The sequence below is a fragment of the Patagioenas fasciata genome, chromosome 5, assembly GCF_037038585.1.
Source record: "Patagioenas fasciata isolate bPatFas1 chromosome 5, bPatFas1.hap1, whole genome shotgun sequence".
NCBI lineage: Eukaryota > Metazoa > Chordata > Aves > Columbiformes > Columbidae > Patagioenas > Patagioenas fasciata.
The window spans coordinates 68157913-68180537 of NC_092524.1; the positions used below are offsets into that span (position 1 = coordinate 68157913).

The 22625-nt window shown below is 42.2% G+C and overlaps 1 long non-coding RNA gene across 7 annotated transcripts in view; it reads left to right on the top strand.

Annotated features, from left to right (window-relative positions):
* LOC139828150 (uncharacterized) overlaps window positions 1-22625 on the top strand; it is a 98618-nt gene that overhangs the window by 6941 nt on the left and 69052 nt on the right. For all 7 annotated transcript variants that reach the window (XR_011739468.1, XR_011739469.1, XR_011739471.1 and 4 more), the window contains exon 2: window positions 4058-4224. This is a non-coding gene — a long non-coding RNA (uncharacterized lncRNA). The remainder of the gene's footprint in view (window positions 1-4057; window positions 4225-22625) is intronic.

Genomic DNA, 22625 nt, shown 5'->3' on the forward strand with positions numbered 1-22625 from the left:
GGGTGGATTTCTAGTCATTTCTTAGCCGTGTCCTGTCCCCACACGATGCTGTGGCACGGGGTTCAAATCAGCTGTCTGAACGTGGTTATCAGGAGCATCTGAGATGCCCTCAAGTCCCTGAGACACCCGTGCAGCCTTGGTGGGTCTGGCAGAGGACTTGCAGGAGATCTGTGTCCCCTGGGCTCAGCAGCTGGAGACCAGCTGGGACACCAGGGGACATCTCAGGACACCGGTATTTAGGCAACAAAGCCACATTTGCAGTCTGAGCTGCTCTAACCTGTGACCGTCAGTTCTTCAGCTCCTTCCTGGTACATAATGATGCCTTCATTAGAGTTTTTTTCATCCACAGCTGAAATGCAGGAGCCTGTAAATAACACGACCCTGCCCACATATTTTCCCACTCACTGTGAGCGTTTCTTGGTGTTTTATTTAGATGGACCAGCGACATGGCTGCCACGATGCGGCATCTTGATTGACACAGCAACATTGAACACCAAGAGGGGTTTGAGTTCAGGACGTGCCGATAACCCAGTTAGTGAGAGCAGAATCCTCAGGTGTCTTGGCTTGGCCACCGATCTTGCTTGTTGGTGTCTACCTCGGAGAGTATTTTGTGCAGAATCTGTGGCTGGAGAATATTCTCCAAGCCTTAAAGTTCTTCTCTTCCTACATGTAAACCCAGTACCATCAGGATGAGGTATAGGTTAGAGCATAGATACAATATTTTGGTAGTTATTTGAAGAACAGGTGAGCGTGGGGCTGGCTACATGAGTTCATTTGAGAGGAGCTGTGACCAATGCTCTGGCTTGTGCTTCTGCTCAGGTTCTCTGGGCAGTGCTGGGACCAGGGCTGGTGCAAAGGCAGTGGTGAAAGGGCAGAAAGCAGCTCTTCAGCCCTGTCTGTGGCTGGGAGGAGAAGGATGGAGCAGTGATGGAGATCGGCACAGCACTCATGAGTCCTGCATGTGAGGAGAGTCCTTGGGGCTGGTGCCTGTGTGTGCAGGAAGGTGGAGTTGGCTGGAGCAGCATTGTCCGGCTGGGACTTGCTGAGCCACAAGTCTCTTCCTTGCATTGCTTTTGAGGAAAAGCAGAGTACTTATTTTCATACCATCAGCTCAAGCTCTTATCTTTAGTGAAACATCTAGGAAAGCAGTAACTTCAGCCCCATTTTGCCCCCTGTAATACTTTGCTTTTAGCCCCAGCATGTTTTTCTTGTCTAGTGCTTTGATTTTGGGCTATTCACAGGTGTTGGATTCCCACCTGAGCTTGGAGCTGGGAGTAGGTTTCTATAGCTCCATATTTATGGCATTTGCTGTGATTTAGTCTATACGGTTAATGAATCAGAATGAGTTGCAGTCTTTTCTTTAGTCTGTAGAATCACAGAATATCTTAGGTTGGAAAAGACCTTTAAGATCATTGAGTCCAACTGCTAACCTAACACCGCAAAGCCCACCAATAAACCATGTCCCTAAGAACCCCATCGATATGACTTTCAAAGCCCTCCAGGGATGGTGACTCCAGCACTGCCCTGGGCAGCCTGTTCCAATGCTCCACAGCCCTTTCCAAAAACAAATTCCTCCCAATATCTAATCTGAACCTCCCCTGGTGCAACTTGAGGCTGTTTCTTCTTATCCTATGTAGCAGAGTCACAGGGTACATCCGCAATTTATTTTACTGAAATACAACTTTTCAACATTTTTGATGTAAGCATTACCAAGAAATGCAAATTATAGTATAATATTATAATTGCTCAACTCAACTTACTGCATTTCTTTATTAAAGAAACACCGCAAGAGGAAGAATGCCAATCCTTTCACATAACTAAGAATTTTTAAATCGGAGCACATTTTTAAATAAAATACCTTATTTTCATACTATCCTCTTGTACTGTGGATAGTTTCAGCCTCTGTGCTTGGATTAATTGTTACAGGAGTTATTGTCTAAAGCCTATTAGAAAAAAAATAAAGAACTAATATAAACACCACCGGCTGTATTTTACCCTGTACTAGTCATTCAGAAAAGCTTTCTAGTGTGAGATGCACAAATTATTATTGATGAAACACAAGACTCTTAACAATCCAGCTTTTTTGCATGTACTAAAGTCACAAATCCAAGTCCATTTACTAAAGTAAATAGACGTACAGGCAGTTTCTCAGGTGGATGAGCTGATTTTGCAGCCCAAGTGGGCCTTTGTTTCGAGGAAAAATATTCCTGACGGAAATAGGTGTCTCTGTGTTCCCATAAAGACCGTTTTCTTATCACAGCCCTAAGCCTGGGAAGTTCGTACATTTTTGCTTCAAAGGTGGCCATTTTGTCAAACTTATGCATAACTCAAAGTCTTGAAGGAAAAAATCAGCCTGGAATGGAAATGACAAAATAGTTTTGGGAAATGCAATTGGGGAGGTTAAAAAATGTGGACAAGGATTTTACGGACTGTAAAAAAAAGAAAGTCTGATCAATAATCAGGTATTTATGGGTGAGCTGGTAAAAGAACTTCATGCAGAATTAAGCTCTAGTTATTACTCTGGATATTACTAAATGCTCAATTATCATTAGTTATGGAATTATCTATCATTTGAATACCTTGGCAGTGCTAATGAATTAATTCACACCACACCTGATGATACAGGGATGTTTTATCTCCAGTTTGCATGGGAGAAACTGTCCGATAAATGAAGGTCAAGCAAAAATCTTGTGGTCTGGTGCCTCAACCGCTTTTCACATACATGCTGACACCCCTTTTTTTCAGGCTTCTTACTGCTTGTCTTCAAAATCCAAGGAAATAACACTCACAGCATCTTCTAGAGAAGGAATTTTAAATGACGCTTCCACAGTTTTTGATGAAGCACCGTTTACGTGGTTTAGAGACCCATAGAGAAACGGGCAAATGGACAAATCCACATGATGTCCCAAAGTGTTAAATTTTGCTCAGGTTGAACCGAAAGATGTGTAAAAACTCATGTGGCTACACATCTGAGGCTGAGCAAAAGTGTAAGGTGCTCATTGCAATAGCGAGCATCACCAACATTTGCAAAGAGTTGCTCTTGCCCTCTGCTCTCCTCATGGTGCTGGACTTCCAGGGAGCTCTGTTGCAAGTATTATACAAGACCATCCAGCTTAATTTGGCTTCTTGTCTTAATTAGAACCAGCTGTGTTTAGATGAGCCAGTTCCCTTGCTGGGAGCCAAAGAATTGCAAATTTATACTCTGGAAAGTTCTCATCCCCAGTACATAGGATATCAGAATTAACAGAATTAATATAAGAATTAATATTATTAATATAATTAATTAAAAATATAAGGATTAATTTAAGAATTAATTGAACAGGCTGCCCAGAGAAGCGGTGGAGTCACCATCCCTGGAGGTGTTTAAAAGATGCGTAGATGAGGTTCTTAGGGACATGGTTTAGAGGTGGACTGGGCAGTGTTGGGTGAACGGTTGGAATAAATGACCTTAAAGGTCTTTTCCAACCAAAATAATTCTATGAATAGCCTTGGGAGTTTCCCCCTTTCACTGAAATATTTTCTTCTTCCCCTTATGCACTAATATTACCAACATCTTTATGTTGAAAGGGAAAAATTGTATCTCAGGGTATATGGTGTCTCAGGGAATATGGCAGCTGCGGCTGTGGAAATGGCACTGGACGTGCCCTCCTCTTCAATCCATTTTTTGCCTGTATGTGTGGCTTGGGAGAGGAAAGGAGAAACTAGATTCCAAGTTTATTAAAACCAACAGAAATATTGCAGCATGGATCAAATACTTTCAAGGGTTTGTCCCGAAGAAATATTTATAAATCCATCAAAAGCCAGTTTGTACATCAATTATTCTGTGTTTCCTCACTGTTTTGGTAAAATCAGGTTTTACACTTGCCTTTCTATAGTCTCTAGTCTTCAAACTCACTTATCTCTTTTTTCCTCCTTATTTTCCCCTTTAAGCCCTCCATGCTGAATCATTAAAAGGCCTTAAACCACCTGGGAATGGCTCTGACTCCCCAGATCCTCCTCCTGTGATTTCCCTAAGTGATCACCTGGTCCATAGCTGAGATTTCCCCTTTTTCTACAGCACCACAGACAAGCCTGAGCCTGAACTTTCATCCCAAACTGACTCTTGTAAGGATACTTCTTAGAAAACTCATCTGGTACCAAGACGTTCATCTGCTCTGGAGTTGAACTTCCAACTTTTTCTTCTCTGGAGCTGACACAGAAAGGAGCTGAAGGGCTGATGGAAAGGTTGGTGCATGAATCTTAAATCCTTCAGTAGTATTTTGAGCACCTTATGTATGGATCTGGGTGAATAATGCTTTTGTTTTGCTTTATTTTGTGACTGAAGCACGGAGCAGGATAAAAGTGGACTATCTGCAACTGAAAACAGATATTTTATTCAGATTTTGCAGATAATTGAGAAATCCTTGGAAATGTGCTTTTGAATCAATCACAGACATTGTGCTTAGCTGACATAAAGGATTTTAATTTTAAGGTGTTTAATTCCTTTCTGTAGACTATTTTTTGATAGAAAAATGCTATTTTAAAAGCAAAATAAAAGTTTAATTTAGAAGAAGTAAAAAAAAAGAAGCAGAACACTGGCATTTTAAGAATAAAGCCTTAAAACAACACCCACGTTAATTAAGACTTTTTTACTTTATAAATTTCGCCCACATTCGTGAATAATTTTGGATGGCACGATACTCAAATTTTCAGTGAACTTGCTGTCTATCAAGAAATAAAATAATAGCTTGGTTCTTCCCACATGCTGTGACATCCCTTAATTCCTTAATTGCTTTCATATGAGCAGGTTTGGGTTGTGTTTTTGTATGAGTCTGCTGTCATTGTTTCAGTGGTAGGAGGTGGGTGAAGAAGGGAGGGAGCAGGTGTGTGCAGAAACCCGTATCCCCTGCCCAGAGCGTGGCTTTGATGCTGGTGTCTGGCTCTAGAAATCACCACCTGCAGTTGTGTTGGTGACAGTGCAAGAAGGGACACATTCACCTTCCCCGGTGTGAACAGGTAAAGCTTTTGCAAAAAGAAAAATAGTCCGAAAAAATCTCTTGATTAACCAGTGATTCATAAAAATGTGACTAGGTTAAGCGTCAGGCAGGTTTTTGCTAATACCGACAGCCTTAAATTCGCAGGCAAGTGATTTTTGGTCGTCCTTCTGCATGGGTGTGAGCTGTGGCTCATGGGGTACTTTGAGGGTGGGCACAGGAGAATGTGCTTGTTTGGCCATAACATGTTGAGGAGCACGAGCAAGCAGAGACAACCAGTGGTGGGGTTTGATGTTGAGATTTATGCACCTTCCAAGCTGTGCGTCCGAAGCAAACTCAATTGAGACAAGGACGGAGCAACCCACACAGTCCATAAGCAGCTTCCCCACCCAAGGGCAATTGCATTGTGGCCAGTGTGGTCATCTGTTCCCTTTGCCAGGGAGCCAGATGCTGCTACTTGGAAGAACCTCATCCACAGCTTGCTGCTGGGCTCCCGTGATTGCCAACCAAAGAGCAGCGATGTAGCGTGTTGGGATGACTGGGATCCCAGCATCCCACTACAATTTCTCCCCCCTGTCTTTTGATAATGTTATTTAAAATTAAAGATGTTAAATAATAATAATAATAATAATAATAATAAATTCCCCTTGCTGTAATAAAACATCTTAGAAGCACAGTGAAAGATATTCCAATGGAATGGAAAATTATTACAAGACTACGACAGTGGGAATGCCTTCCCCTGTTCCCAAGCCTCAGATCTCTGGTTTTATTCCTCTAATGTCTGAATATGAAGACGAAACAACTCTTTTCCTTTTGATGACAGTAGTTAGGACATGACTAACTCTATTGGTTAATTAACCAGTTACTGTAATAAACTCACCTTCTGATTGTAATGGCTATAATGAATGAGTGATAGCTTCTGCTGATCACACGCCTCTCCCTTCAATGGAACTGTACTGATTTTTGCAGAGAATATTTTCAGTGTTTTAACTTGCTGGTAAACGTTTTGAGACTAGTTTGACCTTGTGTGTCCGTAACTAGAAAGCTCTGATTTCAGCTAATGTGAAGTGACTTTTTGGCACCGCAGGGATTACGGATGAGGTCTGGTTACACAAAGTTGAATTTTAGAGTAAATATAGCAACTCTTTCAAAGCAAAACTCTCATTTTGAAGGGATTGCATTAGGCATATCGGGTCCAATTTTGCAGCACATGTAGAGCAGGGATGCTCCTTTGAAAACACAGCCCAGACAGGTGGATCAGGCTCAAGATGCCCACAATTGCTCATCCATGGGCCCTCGCGCTGTTTTTACAGACTACGGAGAGCTCAGCTCCTCCTGTGACTAACACATTTTCCTTTGCTCAGTTCTGGTTTTACTTTTAAATTGAGCTGTATTTGTTGGGTGCTTGGATAAAGGAACAGAAGGAAAGAAAGCAAAGTCTGCTTGTGAGGGAGACCAGCTTAATTCCATTTTAAACCATTTGCAACACAGCATTGAAACGAAAGCACAGCATAAGGCAAAATTACAGCATTCATTAGATTTTGCTGTTGTTGGGCTGCTTCCTACACACTCAGTCCAGCAGCTTTCTAAGCAATCAAGTGGTGCCATGTTGCTTGATGTTAAATAAAACCCAGGATCCTCCTCCTTCATTATTTCCGCTGGATTTTCTCCCTGTCATTGTTCAGCTCTAGCAGCGCCTTTTGAAGTGCTGAAGTCATTGTGAAAATGGCCAACGTTGAGCTCTACCTGTTGCCTATCTCCATGTTGTAGCCTAAGAGAAAAAAGGGGGGGACAATACATCTCCAGCTGGGGTAAGAGGATTTGGCCCAAAGACTCTTTAAATGAAAGAAAGTGGTGAAACTTCCATTGTTTTTAGCTGGAAAAAGTATCGAGGTAGCTCTAAGAGTGTTCATTTTTCAACTCTCTCTGCTTTGTAGGCAATGAGTGCTAGTTGTCAAGCTGATTTCTTCGGTGCTTCAAGGTCTGTTTACTGGGATGTGATTATTTGGGGGTCTCCTAAGCCAGGCTGAGCTGAGCCAATGGAGTTACTGCCTGAGGTTTCCTGAGATATTAAATCCTAAGGAACATTGAACCCAACTACTGGGTGTTGCACAGTGTTTCCTCATCCCAGCTGTGCTGGTGGTCCCACAGCTGGTCCAGATGCACATGGAAATGAGGAAGGCAGGACAATGACTGGGGATTGGCATGCTATTTGTAGTGTATCATGTGGTCAGTGAATTTCATGGATGACCTGTAGTAAGTAAGCTGGAGGACTCTGGGCAAGTAAAAGCTCTTTCTGCTCACAAGATGCCCAAGGCAGTCTGTTAACACTATCTCTGCTACTACTGCTAGACCTGCCTTTAGGGGCAGTGGCCTTGCATCAGTTCATAGATCTGGGTCAGACAGGGACTGTTTAATCCAAGAGTTTAGGACTTTCTGTGTTGGCAAGTCTTTGCATTTGTGGATTAGTAACTACTTCCGCAATTGTCATATCTGAGAAGCCAAACTAACTGCAAGGGACAGAGGCTATAGGGAAATACTGATGGCGTTTTATACTATGTTCATGAAGTCTGTTAGGTGGGATCCTGGGTATATCTCTTCTGACCAAAGTGTTTGGTAAGTTGTTCATGCAACCTGGTACCAGTCTGTGTTTCTAGCGTAGCATCTACTGACTATACACATTTATTGGTTTTATGGTGCTGTATTCCATCAAGACCCCTTTAATTTCCATTCTTGTGGTAGTATTTCAATAGCTCATACTCCTGATTAATCAGCGCAAAAGCATGAAGATTGTGAGATATGACCTGAAGGGGAAGGAGGGATGCAAACACCAATGTTGCACAAGACACAGCTTGTTTGTTCCTATTTATTTTTGACTCAGATGAGGTGTAACAGTGCTACATTTAAAATATAATGGTTTGTGCTTTTAATAAGGCTCTTTGCTTACAGCTGTTCTGATATAACCTTTGCATTACGCACTGCATTTTCCTTCCAGTATTTTGGCTTTATGGTCTGCTGACTCACAGACATGTATCTTCTTCATTACTTAAAAAGAGCGATTGCTTTATAGCAATCTCTCTATGTACACAAAATGAACGCTATTTCCATTAGCTTTTATATTTTTCACATATAATACAAAAAACATTGCTGTTATTAGTTTAATATGGAGAGCCTCTTAAAATGGTCCAAGCATCATCTGCTTTATTAGTGCCTGCTTGATAAAGCTTCCACATCCTACAGTTAGTTTGCTTCTGAGGATGCTAAGGCTTTACAATATGCACTGAGATTCTGATAAAATCTCATCAAAGCCTGCTAAAAGATCTCCTTTATCTATTTTGATTGGCTTGATTACATTGATTAATGAAACACTGGAGGATTTTATGTGATGGGATTAAATAATGCAATTAGTTTTAATAATTTTTTTCTAAAAAATAGAATTAGGTAGGAACAAAAGGGAAAAAAAGAGAGCAGTGTTCTGCGTGCAGTGTTCATGATAAGTCATAATTCTTTGCTTTACCTCTTGGAACAGTGGCATTTTACAGGCTCCAGATGCAGGAATGCTCAGGAGGAAATGTGAGGAAGTTAATATTGGGGTGAATCTTAACTCTACAGTATTGTACAGGCTGCGCTTATGCCAGTGCTAGGAAGGAGTCTCGTTGGCACCCTGAAGGCAGGTCATTATTTTGTTGTGCTGGCCTCCTTCTTGTTCATCTCTGGTTGTTTATAGGAGATACAGGGGACTTTTGGATGAGAAGAAAACATATCATTGTGGTGGGTAGAGTACATTTAAGAACTTGCAACAAAGGCTGCAGTTCTATCAATGTATGACCATGCCATAGGACTGCCCGTTTATGTTTATTTTGAACCCCTAAAGTTTGCATAGACAATCTTCAGAGACCGTGTGCAAACTCCTCCACTGAAAGCACTGGAGCAGCAGTAGCTTCCCCACCTAAGGATTTCCCCCATCGTCACCTTTGTGTCTTGGGCCCACAAAGGGAGACTTATGGAAATCGGAAAACTAAAATGATGACAAGCAGGTTTGCAACCGATGTAAAAGGAGTCATAAGAGACTAGAAAAGAGAGAACCATATTTCTACTGACTGTTCTTCAGTTTGTGCTCAGCTTATAAACTTACAAGCTGTCACCTCTTCTAGGACACCATGCAGGGGCCTCCTTGCTTCCTGTGAGGATTTCCATCCCACACAGGCTTTGAGAGAGGTGTTGAGGTGTCTAACTTGCACATTTACCTTCTACTTCAGAGTTGAGGCTACTGGATTCTGTTCCTGGACCTATCCCGGACTCTGGTGAGTCCTGAGAAAATCCTTTAGACCTGGGCTCAGGTACCCCATGGATACTCACACCTAAGATGAACATAGCTGCATGTTATCAAGACGATGGGGAACAGTTCATTCCCATGTTATCCATGACTGATAGTCCTTAGTTTCCAGTGTAATGAACGGGGAGGGGAAGTGACAATTTAAAAAAATGTCCTCCTAATGGCCTGTCTGAAAACAATCCCCATCTCCTCTGCATTCACTGTGTTGGAAATCAAGAGCTGGTCTGAACTGCTTATCATTTTCTTGAACTTAAATGCGATTGTAGGTGCTTAGGTCAACCAGAAGCGTTAGCATAGGATGTTTAATAGGGCTCTCCTTTTCTTTGTTCTTCACATACCTTGGCTATACAGTAGTTAGGCTAATGTCCACATGCCATTTGGGGCTCAATGATGTCTAATTTCCACTTGTAATTTGTCCTGGAGATCTTGCAGAGACGAGGCAATACAAATGCAGAGTGTCATTGCTGGAGATTGAGGTTTTACTGGCATTTCCTACATCTAGAATATCAATTCTAATTGCCATTTATTTCTCTTCTCATCTAGGTATATCTCTATATCTTGTTTACTGTCACTCTGCACTAAGCTGTTACTTCAAAGCGTTTGCCTTGAATAATCACAATCAGTAAACTGCATAACAGCTTTGTTAAATACACCGCCTCTTCCCTTACAGTATCACTCCTGGAAGAAAAGACAAGCAGGAGCCGTGCATTTTGAATCCAGATCTGATTTCAGAGATAGCAGGCAGCTGAAGTGTGTACACTCAGGGTTTAGAGCGTTTTGGGACTATATTTTTTCATTTGGGATCGCTTTTGTTAGGAAGCAAGACCTCAATGAACCAGTGCCTTTGGCAGAGCTTACTGCCTCGTGAGCAAACTCTTTGCAATATTGGACGCTAGTTGATGTGCAGACCAGAGATGTGTACCTGCGATAAAAGCTTGGGAAAAACCTCCATATTTGCCTGGAACAAACCGGAGTCTCCCAGTTGAATCACTTACTCTGCTCATTTCTATCTTCATTCATCCTTGCAGCTCACGTTTGTACCTCTCCACGCAGCGTGTCATGGAGAAGGTGCATCATCTGTGCGCTCCATGGTTGGATCTGTGGCTCAGATAGTGCAAGAGCAAACATGCTGGTCAAACCTAAATAGGGTGCTCTTGAATATACTTTTTAATCTAGTTCATAGACTGATTCAGGATGCTTTAGCAGGGAAGGCATGAAATCTTGGATTTTCTTCTGGTTTTACCCCTTGACATTTGTGTGGCCCTGGGTATGTTCCCATCCTACCCTTTGCGTATTTTGATTTGTTCCACTTCCAACTCTCCATAGTACTAGTTGTCCTACTACAATAGGTATCTAGAAGATCTGTTCTGAGGAAAATGTTGGGCCTCTTTTGTAAAGACCGGCAGCAAGAGCTGAGATGGATGTAGGGTGTGCAGAGTAGCAAGAAGAGAACATCTATGTGCACTGGCTATCAAAAAAAGACTCAAGATCTCCCTTTTACTTACTGCTACTGGTCTGGGGAAGAAAAGAAACAGGATGCAGGTAGAGAATGGATGCTTTGGAGAGGTTGCCACCCCATATCTAAGCCACAGCTGCACATCAGCCTTCTCCACAATACCTAAGTAGGAGAGTGAAAATAGGGTGTTGTGTTTTGTTGTTGTTTTGTGTGGTTGGTTGGTTTGGTTTTTTTTTGTGAGTAAAAGTTTCCTTAGCATCTGAAAATTTGCCTCTGTACTGCAAAACTCCACTTGCAAACCGTTAGAATAGACTGAGACCAGACTCCGTAAGTGCCATCCCTTTAGGGTTGTTAAGGAAGTAGATTATTCATCCCCCAAGGCTCTGCCACGGAGCAAATATATTAACTAACAAAAAAACAAAATAATATTCTTTCTAATATAATATTCAGTTACTCGTTTGTTCTGACAAATATAGGAAATGGAGGTTTAATCAAGGAAAACAAGACTTTACATCAGACCACAAGATATTATTGGCTAAAAGTCTGCTAATATTCTTGAATAATTCTGGTAACTGTAAAACTGAGACATCCAGAGAGGGTGGCACTTACGCTGATCTAGAGTGACAGGATTTAGGGAGACAAAGAAGTAGACAAATTAGCTCTGAAAAATTATCATTTAGGAAAGTTTTGCTAATGTCTCATCCCAAAGCCCGATATGGATATGTTTCAGGTTTCTGCTCTGTTTATTTGTTTCTTTGGAAAAGCAGACATGGTAATAACTTGGCAAATAGTCAAAGGAGAGAGGAGGTTTGACCTGCCTGGGACATCTCGTGGTGATTCCTGTCTAGGAGAGCGATTTCCCTCCTTCTACATATCAGTGCTCCACGTTTTCCTCACCACACAGAATTCCTTTTATCCAGACAGATTAACATAGGACTCTCAGATTGATAATTGGCACATATAGATATGAACTGCCCCTGTCTTTCCCTCCCAAACACCAAACCCCTATGTATTACCCCCTCCCCAAGCCTTGCATTGTTTCAACCTATTGCTCAAACAGACTGTAAACCCTCCACCAAAGTTTTCATGAATAACCTAGCAATCTTTGGAACAAATCCAGAGCCGGTTTGAAGATAATAGGAACACTGAGTACTAAATAACACACTGACAGAAGACATGACACCATGCTGGCAGAAGGCATGTGTGCATGACTTTATAGTAACCAGGGCACTCATCGCTTGGTAGTCAGATGACAGCAAAGAAAACTATTGAAAAAAATACAATTTTAAATATCTCATTATGATAACTAGACAAGATAGTGAGTATTACAGGAGAGGTGGTGTCCTTTGCAAATGACCCTCTGTATAGAGAACCTTGAGTTGGGTCTCATGGGTATCTTATGTAGAGATTCTTGCTATACATATTGGATATGAATTTCTACTAAAAGGATCAGCTGTGAAAGTTAACGCTGATGGTATGTAAAGGCAACAGGTGGGTTTTGGAGTAATTTTGTCATGGAAAGATAACAGGACCATGTACAACTCTTGAAGTTATTTTAAATCTTTTTTTCCCCCTAATTGCTAGTCTTTAACTCATAGTCTTTGTGCTTCTGCATGTCCCACTTCAGAGCCACAGAAGAATATCTAAACTGTCTTTCAATGTGTTAGTCCAGCTGAAATTTCAAGTTAGATTAATTTCTCTGGAGGGAAAAATATATAAAAAGAGTTATCCATAATGCTTTCTGCAATCCGTGTCTTAACTCAGAACCCCTCAAAAGGAGCACAAGACCTTAGAGAGTCCTTTCCTAAGTTGATGTGTTTCAGGTTCCTTCATTCTGGGTTCAGACTAAGGAATTCAACTGGACGCAGTGGTAGGTCAGAGCTTGAGGCCATGTTCTTGAATGATGGCCAGGTCAGCGATCACTTAATGCTGGGTGTCTGTGAGTAGCAGTCACACAAGGGAAAAAATCTGAAATTGGTGAGCTCTCTGCCCTTCTCATACAAGAAACAGTCCTAGTTCTGTGGCCAGGTTGGAAAAGCTGGATGTTGCACAAATATTTGTCTGGGTCTGGGAGAGAGCACTGCTCATCCTGTCAGACTCAGCCTAAATGAAGCAAAGGGACTTGTTCGTAAAGATCCTCAATTCCAAAACTTTGTATCCTATTTCAGAGGAGGTGCTTTGTGGTGTCAACCTGCTCACGATGCCAATTTGGTCAAAGTGAAATGAACCACATGAAAGGACCACTGGGCACCCCTTTGCTGAAGCTGTGGAGATGAGGAGGCCAAGTAGTGAGGACACTTCACCATGTTGTGGGACAGCTTTATCTTTTATTTCCTCTGCAGGATCAAGCACTTTCACTTCAACAGGAGATTGCTTCTGTTTGAAGCCTGAACCATAGACTGTAACACTTAGATACAAAAAAGGCACAAAAAGCAAAGCATAGAGGAATTATATATAATATATGCATGCAAGAAAATGAACCTAGTGCAAGCCCCATGCCAGCTGTGAATATCTGTTCCACTTCATGAGAATACTTTCCTTTATTTATCACTGTTTTCTAGTGATATCAGTGGGTTTGGGGCATATTAACTGGAGGAGGACTGAATTCTGCTGCCTTTTCTTAGGCAAAACCCCCAGTCAGCAACAAAGGCTCTGATGACAGTCAAGAAACGTCTCTATTCACAAGCACTCTTTACAGGTGATTGCTTATGTATTAGAGATGTAAATGATGGTTTTGTTTCAAATGAGGTAAATCTAAGATTAAACTCCCATCGAAGAATAAATGTTCCCTTTGCCTTTCATGTGTAGTAGCTTGAAAGAGCCTACACAACAATAAATTGCATTACAGAAGCTCCCACTGACACAACCATATGTTAGCAGTCTCTGTTTTGAAGGGTTACAGCTCCGTTGTAAGAATTTGCTGTGGGCTGAAATTTGGCAGCCTCTGCTCAGTATTTAGCTTTTAAAACAGAGCTACAAATACATACCAATTCCTCACAAGTCGTCTTGAAAAAGTACAGAGAGGGGAAAAGCCAAAGCTTGTTGAATTTAAGTTTGGTTCTTACAGGACTAAGAACCACCACCAACGCGGCTAAATGAAAATGTGTGTAGTGGTAACACCCAGTCTGGGCGACTCTTCCATTTAGGAAAATACTAAAAAATAAGCTGCAAACCACCAAGATGGAAAGAGCTGCACTCTGGCACTGCGGCCTCAGCAGGTTGCAGCTCCTGAGGCTGTGGGAAGACAATGACCTGTGGTATTCGGGAACATGATCAGCTTGCAATGAGAGCCCCGTGGAAAGGGGGGGTGAAGAGGGAAAGGCTGAAAGCTGAGAAGCAGACGGTGTTGTTTTGTTGGTGGTTTTTTTTGTTGGTTGTGTTTTTGTTTGTTTGTTTTTTAATACGACCTGAGTCATTCTGTCTTCACATTCCCATTTCTTCACTATGAAGAAAATGGAAAGGCTTCTTGCCAGGAATGGGTCTGTCTGCTGCTCAACCATGCTGGATGACCATAGGGGAAGGAGGGATGGGTCAGAAGTTTGTAAGGAGTTAAACAATACAAAGCTGCTTGAAAAGACAGAGGAGTCTTCAGTGCATCTATGTTCATTATGGATTTTACTGCCTGTTTAGGTGACCAGGCTGTTGCTTATATGAAATAAGACGGCTCATCTCCTTCACTGGAGACATTCAAAACCTGTCTGGATGTACTCTTGTGCGATCTGCTCTTGATGAACCTGCTTTAGCAGGTGGGTTGGACTGGATGATCTCCAGAGTCCCTTCCAAACCCAGCCAGTCTGTGACTCTGTGGTTCTGTTCAGTTCCTTCCATAGAAGGAATCAAGCTCCACTGGAGGTGATGGATGTTCACATCTGCTCACCAGAGACCTGTGCCTTCCCTAATCCAGCTGGATGCTCTTATGAAATCATGGAAGACAGGGTTTGAAGCGACATCAGGGTGCGTCTGGTCTACCCTGCTGCTGGATCAGCTTTTAACCAAATCACCACTGTGACATGTATGGGTGAATGTCTGGCAGGAAGGCTTTTTTCTTGAAAACCTTCTGAAGAGATCTGGTATTGTCATTGAAACATTCTTTGTGGGCACCAAGGCAGGCCAGCAATAACTTCTAAATTGTCCGTGAGGCCATAATACAACACTGTGGAGTTCTGGCAGTGTTAGAAAAGGGCTGATATGTACTCATGCTTTATTTAGTTTTTAGTGGACACTAGAATGAGTGTCCCTTTTCTCCTCTCTCCCCTGGTCAGATGTCCAGGCAGTAGAGTACAGAGGACTTTAAAATCCATCATGGACCAACAGCTACAGATGTTCATTGGGAAAGAACCAAATTCAAATGAACAATTCAGTGCTGCATTTAGTATGTGAGCAATTTCTTCTTGGTGATCACTGGGAGTGGCTTGGGATGGATTTCCACGTGGGCTGTAAGGGTGGTGTGAATAGAAGTTTTCACTCTAGGTGGGAGCTGGAGGACTCTGAAAGGGACTCACGACGTGATCCCTTCCCCACACTGTCACCAGGGTTGTCACTATACTGTCACCAGAGCTGCTGTGGGTCCTTTATGCACAGATGTGTCTATGTAGCCGTGATGCTCTTTTGAGCATCTCCTAGAAAGACGAGCAACCTATCAGTGCTGCCCTTTGAGAGGAATTCCTTTAGATGGAGGAGCAAAGCTTTGATTTGGCAGGTACCAGGTCTGGTCCTTCCGAAGGCAGGGTGGGAGGTGATTCATCTACTCTTTGTGGTTGCCGCTGGTGTTGTGTGGATTTGCTACAGGACTCCAGTTCATCACTGCCACTCTAATGATGCCGTACAAAATTCATTGAAATACAAATCACACTGTTCCCTGGTGAATAGGTGAATATAGGCATGTGGGATGTGAAGAGACTTGGCTAATTTGACAGATTTATTCTGTAGGTGGTGTGAACAACTTTTAAAGGTGGGTCAACCTTGGTGGGTTCCATGCATAGCCTGGGATCAGAGCAGGGATCTCAATTAGAGCTGTTATCCCAGACCTGTCCTGCCTGGATCGACTGAGATCACACATCTATGTGAACCACCTCTCGTATGAGAACGTGGGATTCTCTTGGTCTCATTCCTGCTTTTGGTCCTCAAAATTTGTCTGCTTTCTGCCATTTGGATCTCACTTGCCAGAAGAAGCAAGATAAAAAAATCCCACGGGATTCTTCAGACGTGTAACAAAAGCAGCAAATTTCTGAATGTAGGGGCCCAATAGTTCACTTCAAATCAAGAACTGGAGGAAGAGGTGTCTCTTAAATTAATTTCATGTCCTGAATGGGTTAAATTATCCTGCGGAGAGGGTCCTTCCTTTCTGCTGACTTCCCAGAGGATGCAGTGAGGTGCTTGTGTGTCCCCCTTGGACAACTAAAACTGGGTTAGATGGGTCCAAGTGTGAGAAAATGGTCTGAATCCAGCTGGGCAGGTTGTACACAGGCGTGAGCTGAACCTTCGATGGCTGCCTTTACCACAAAGCCAGCCTTTTTCTGCTGAACAGTCTCCCGAGTTACTTTACAGGGAGGATCTAATGTGTTGTAAGAAAAGCAGAGAAATTAAATAGCAAGTGTTCCACTTGACCAAAAGGTCAAAGTCTCCGTGATTAAAACGCTTTGTTATTTTAAGATCAGGGAATGTCACATAACCATTATATATAAATGGCAAAGTTTCCGTGTGTGCTGACTGCTGAAGCGTGTTGCTAACTCTGTCCTTGGGGGTGCCGGATGAATCCACCTTCCTGAAGCAGCTCCCACATCCTACAAACACGTCTGCATGGTTGGCAGGCAAGGAAACACTTGCAGCTGGAGAGATTAAATACACTTCTTTCCAGCTCTATACGTGCAATGTTCTACTTCTTGCACCGCTGTTCTTTGAGCGCACATGTGCTGTTTTCTTATTCTCTATAAATTTAAAAAGGCAATCCCCGAACTGATACGAAATACATTGACTTCATAATGCAGATTTTTATTCTGGAAATGTGCTTCTGCTTAGCAAGTGGGTGACTGGTAAATGGAGCGATAGAGTGAACGCAACAAGGTCGACTTTGCCTTGACTTTGGACTTTGTGGACCTGCTGAGCAGAGATCGAAATGGCTCTGACTCACGTGGTGCTGGGATACAACCGCGAGGCAGAAATAAATGTCCACAGAAAGCTGGGATGATATACTTGGGTTTTACTCCTGTCTTTTCCAGATCAGGGAAATAATAGGATAGGATGTCAATGGATTAATCAAATATTTAATTTATTTGACAGCTTGCAAATGATGTTGTTACAAGTGGATCATGCAGCTTTGGACTTTAAGGGATGTTAGATTTGGTTTTAAATTATGAAGTCCAGCACATCGATGGAGTGAGAATTAGAGGAGGTCAGGAATGTCATTTACAGTTAGAATAAATACCTTGAAATTCAGACAATTCATAATCCCAGTCCCCAAATCCTGCCTGTTACAGAGACGTATTGTAGTAATAATACTGACCTGAAATAAACTGTTTGAATTAGCCACTTTTTTCAAGTGTGCCAGACAGAGCTGGGAATCCAGGGAGGGTAAGATCTGAGGTTCCAACAAAACATCCTCTCTCTGCTGGTATTCCCTAACACACCCCGAGATGTCTTCTTTTAATGATAAAATGCTGCTTTTTCAATTCTACATGCATTTCTTCTCCAATGGATTCTTGAAATTGAACTTAATCTTCTGCTGTGAAGAAGATATCAGAAGGGTCAAAGGAAAGAAGAGAAAAATTATGTTTTCACAGACATTTTTTTTTGAATATGAATAAACACGTACAAAGCTCTATAGCCTGGACAGAATAGAGCTGTGGGGAAATGCTGAACACTCCTCCTTTCTTTCTCCATTCCCACCCCATGTCTTATTTTCCTTTCTGCTTAGTGGGAAGAGGTGCAAAAAGAGCAATTTGTCCTTTACATGCTGTTTTGAGAGCTGAGGAAGTGTCTTGACTCACTCACGAAATGATGAATTATAGATTCATTGAGCAACAGGGCTGGAAGATACCTCGGAGACCTCCAGTGTTGGAAATTGCACTGTCTCACCAGATAATCTGTTCCAGCGTGTCACCATCCATCTGTTCAGCAGAGGATCACAGCATCAGCTTTTGCCTTGGGCCTTCAGTCCTAGGCTGGGTAGGACTGCTCTCCGCTGAACGGGAGATTGGTGAACTTGCTTTGCTCCTTTTTTTGGCACTTACTTAGCGTGGAAACTCCTGATCTTCACAACTTATGCAAATAACGTACAGAAAGTGTATTAGAGGGCTCTCCTCCTCTTGATAATGCCCAGGAGGTGTGGTTGGGCAGCTTCAGTTGTCTTCATCCTTGATGTCTGAGATGATGCCGCACCTGGAGACAGGACAGGGAACGCTAGGAGACGTGTCCCATGTGCTGTATCATGTGGTGGGGCAGGAGTTGGGTTGAGCTGGGTTACAGGAAAGGTTGTAGTTGTGGTCTGTGCTTCTTGTTCTCTGGCTCTACCTCTTCATCAGGTCCAAACGGGTGCACAGCATGGGTCAGGGTTATCCATCTCCTCTTTGTAGGGGGGGAAAATGTATTTGCACTGACCTGACCACCACGGAAGTTTCACAATGCGAGTTGTTTAGAGCTCCCTGAGAAAGACCTTTCCAGAAAAGAGAATTTATCTTCCTTTATCCCCCCATTCCAACACACACAACGTTATTTCAACACACAATCCACAGACCACGCAAGATATATCATAGATGTCTACACACTGCACGGATTGCACTCTATTTATACATTACACATGCATGCTATTTAACATACTTTTTGTTTAAGAATAGATGAAGAATCTCTTACTAACACAAACATTATTTTCACATGTCCTCTGTAAAATGTATTTTTCAAAGATTTCCACACCTACTCGAAGTGAAATTATATCTTGAGGAATCTATAGCTTGATTGTTAATTCTGAACCGTGTCGAACTTCTTGCCTTTTCTATTTGAATCTAAATTGCTCTTTTGAGTGTATTTTATATTAGAATTTAGAAACAGATAGAGCTCTTTTATTTGTTGTGTGTTTTGGTTGGTGGTTTTTTTTTTGCACACAGGGTTGAATGCACGTATATTATTATGGCTCTCTTTTTGCAATTTGCAAAGGAAATGTACACTCTGACAATATCGTGTGCACCAAATCAATGAAATATCCTGTGTTTTCTATTCATTAAGCCCCTAAAGCACTATGCGCAAATTCCCTCACTTTAATTACACACCTCAGGGATGTGCAGGCCAAAAAGGAGGCAGTCAGACAAAAAACCCTGGTCTCTGCCAAAAGGAAAAAGAAAAAAATACTGGTAAACATTTATTTTCAGCAGGGAAATCTGCTATTAATTCATATAGTGACTTTCCCCAGCTGAAATAATGAGGAAAGCCAAGTGAACCAAATGTTCACAGTGAGCAAACATGAACAGTAGGAAACCAGCCCATCTTGTATTTACATGTTTATTCCATCAGCCTTTGAAGAACGTTTGCACGATCCTTTTATAATTTTGTCTGAGCTGAGTGTCGATGTTCTCTCACACTCCTCTGGAGGAGTGACTTGTTAGCAATGGTTTCGGTTCTCATATGGACAACCCTGTTCAGTGTGTCCCATCTGGAAGGTGGGGTTTAAAATGTTCCAATACCTACAGTGACTCCAAGTATCTGCAAAGTCTGATTGTGACCATCTGAGATGCAGGAATACTTGGTCATGGACCAGGCTGGTGGCTTCTGGGGATGCAGGACTTTTCTCCTTACCTGTTGAAAACGCTTGTACTTTCAGATATATTCTCTCGGCTATGAGGACAGTCCAGTATTGTTTATTGGGCTTCTTGGGAAAAGACTAAGCTCAGACTCCACTGACAGAACAAAACGGGCCATGTTTGCCAAGGTGTGAACTATGGATACAAAGTGCTGCACCCCATGAGTGCATCGTGCCCCATCCCTGGAGACATCCCAGGCCAGGCTGGATGGGGCTCTGAGCAACCTGAGCTGGTCAAGATGTCCCTGCTCATGGCAGAGCTTGGACTGCATGGGCTTGGAAGGTCCCTTCAACCCAAACTGTTCTGTGATTCCATAATCAGTTCATCTGTATTGACCAGTGAGTCCCCTGTAGTCTTACAACGGATGTGTGCAATGTTCACAGCCTACTATAGAAAAAAGGGAAGAAAATGCATAATTACTTGGACTATCACCCTCTTAAGGCAAGGAATGTCTTCTCCTTATTTGAGCGTGCTAATAAAATAGCTTCCTGACTTTGGTCCCTCCTGGAAACACCCAAGTACACCAGGCTGTTTTCAGTAGCATTTTGTAACATTATACACCAGCTATGCAGAAATCCCTTGAATTGGAAAGGAAGTCAGTTGTGTCTTCATTTTAAATCGCACTGATCCTGGTATTTTTGGGGTTCAGAGTGGTCTGAGTTCTGGATGAAGTTCTGGGTGCTCTGCATGGGGGGCAGAAGCTCTGAAATGTTTGCAGGCTGATGTGGACATTTACCCAGAACAGGAAGGACAGTATTGGCACCCATGAGTTTTGTACAGAAAGGACGAATTTTCTGACATTTTCAGGATCTGTAATTAGTCACTTGAAATATAGTGAAGCAACTTAGAACATTTCTTAATTTCGGGTTTGTTTGTTTGTTTTTTTTAAATGGGATGGGTAGACTTGTACAATGGAACTGGTGCTCTGAGAAGGTCTGTGCAAGTTCTCCTGCAAAAAACCCATAAACATCACAATATGTCCCGGGAGACATGGTTGCAAAGCTCGGGTGTCAGGTATTCATAGTTAAAGCAACAGAGTTAAAATCTCATGCAAACACTAAAGCAGAGTAAGTTTAACTGTGGTTGATGGTAAACAAATCTCTTTATGGATTAGTGAAGACCCCGAGTATCAAAGTCATTCTACTGAAGCAGCGCATTTTAAAAAGAAATGGTTGGATTTAAATGAAAATAATCAGAAAAAGACAATATGCATCTGGGCAGGGATGCAGATTGGTAACGGTGTCCCTGGGCTGAGACTTCCTCGTACCGAGGTTTGAGATGATTGCAGGCTTTTTCTGATATTACTGGGGGGTTTTATCTGCTAACCCCAGTGAGTATAAGCTAGCATCACTCCTTGAGTGATGCTTTTTCCGAATTAACATTAGCATCTACCAAAGCCCTCCCTAAATAAATTTTTAGCAGATACATCATTTTTGTTAGAGATGAATAAATGAATAAAATGTATGCGCGATCTCCCTCTTTTTCCCATTCTATAAGAAGCAGCAATGCCCTATTAATTTTGACAGACAACTTGGCATTAGCCACTTTAAAATCCAACACAGGATAAAGTTATGCATTACTAGTCTTTCTACATTTTTGTCAAGAGATGAGCATTTTGCCAGATTTTTTAATAATACGCCAAGAGCTTTGTCAGTCGGTTTGTTTAGCTCTGCGTGGTTATGCCAGTATTTTTCAGCTCTCCTGCTGTGTGTGCCACTGCCCTTCACTGCTTTTCTAGCTCCTCCCCTGCAATTAGACAAAGTCAACATAGCAGGCAGGCTGAGCAGCCCCCAGGTACCTGCAGCTATCAACAGTCCAGATTCAGTCCCCACCAACAAGCTTTGCTTATTCACCGCATCACTACCTCAATTAGGACTTTTTTATCGTATCTCGGCTATTTATCGGAAACACAACAGATGGAGCAGATAACGCTGAGCACGTTTAAGTCCTCACCTAAAAAAAAATATAAGGGGGGGGGGGAATTATCCAGAAAGAAATAGGAGCAAATGCATAAGGCAGCTTGCAACCAGGAACCAGTTACCATGCCTACTGAAGCCTATTCTAAAGAATGTGTTGGCTGACACACAGAACTCAATGAAAAGATGAAAAAAATGTGCAGGCAATACTAGTTTGGCAGGGATGGTGGGGAATCTGAGACAGAGCTGCTGGTATGGAAGGATCTCACTGCATGCAATTTGCAAACATGCCAATTCAATGGCATGTGATAGACACTAGATGGAATTTAAAGGTCTTAGGGTCTTAGAGGGCTGGAATCACACAAGAAAACTGTGGGTATTAAAAATAGCAATCCTTTTCACCAAACCTTGCGTCTCAGATTTGAATTCAACGCTGTTGAGAGAAATCCCTGCCATCTCTTCCAGGCATGTTTGAAAAATTACCTGGATGTACCTTAATTCTGCTGTATCTTTACATCCCGGTAAATGTGCTGCACCAGCGCCGCTGAATTTCCAAACAAATTCCCATGGCTTCCTTTGTGTGTGTGGTGAAAGGGAACTGGCCGCATAACAGGACTTATACTGTAACTTTGGGTAGTTAACTTTTATAGGAATTCTGAATCTTTCTTGGTGGGTGGGGGGAATAGAGAGGCAGGCTGGGGAATGGAAGAGAATTACAGGAAAGCTGAGTTTTTGAGAGCATTGGTGTACATGTTTGGGTCTCAGTGCTTCACTACAAATCCATCCCCTTCCCCAGATAAAAATTGGCACAAATTCCTGTGCCCTACCTGTGAAATCCTTTATGTTTTTATAACGCTGTTCTTCTCTAATTTTTTTTTTAATATGTATTATTATTTTATGCGCGGTGATAAAGGCTTGAAAAGTTGGGACACTCGATCGAGACCTTGGAAAAGATTTCTGTAGAAAGGGAGCAGGCTACTCAATTCACAGTGTCTACTTTGTGGCTTTTTTCAGTCCAGCCAAGATGTTGGCTTGGTCTAGGGCCAAGTCCCAATTTCACAGTTTGGGTTTAGCAGCAATATTTTTGAAGGTTGTGGTAGTCGCGGGGGTTTGGGTCAGTCTGTTCCTGAGCCAGAGCCATGCCGCTGTTTCGGT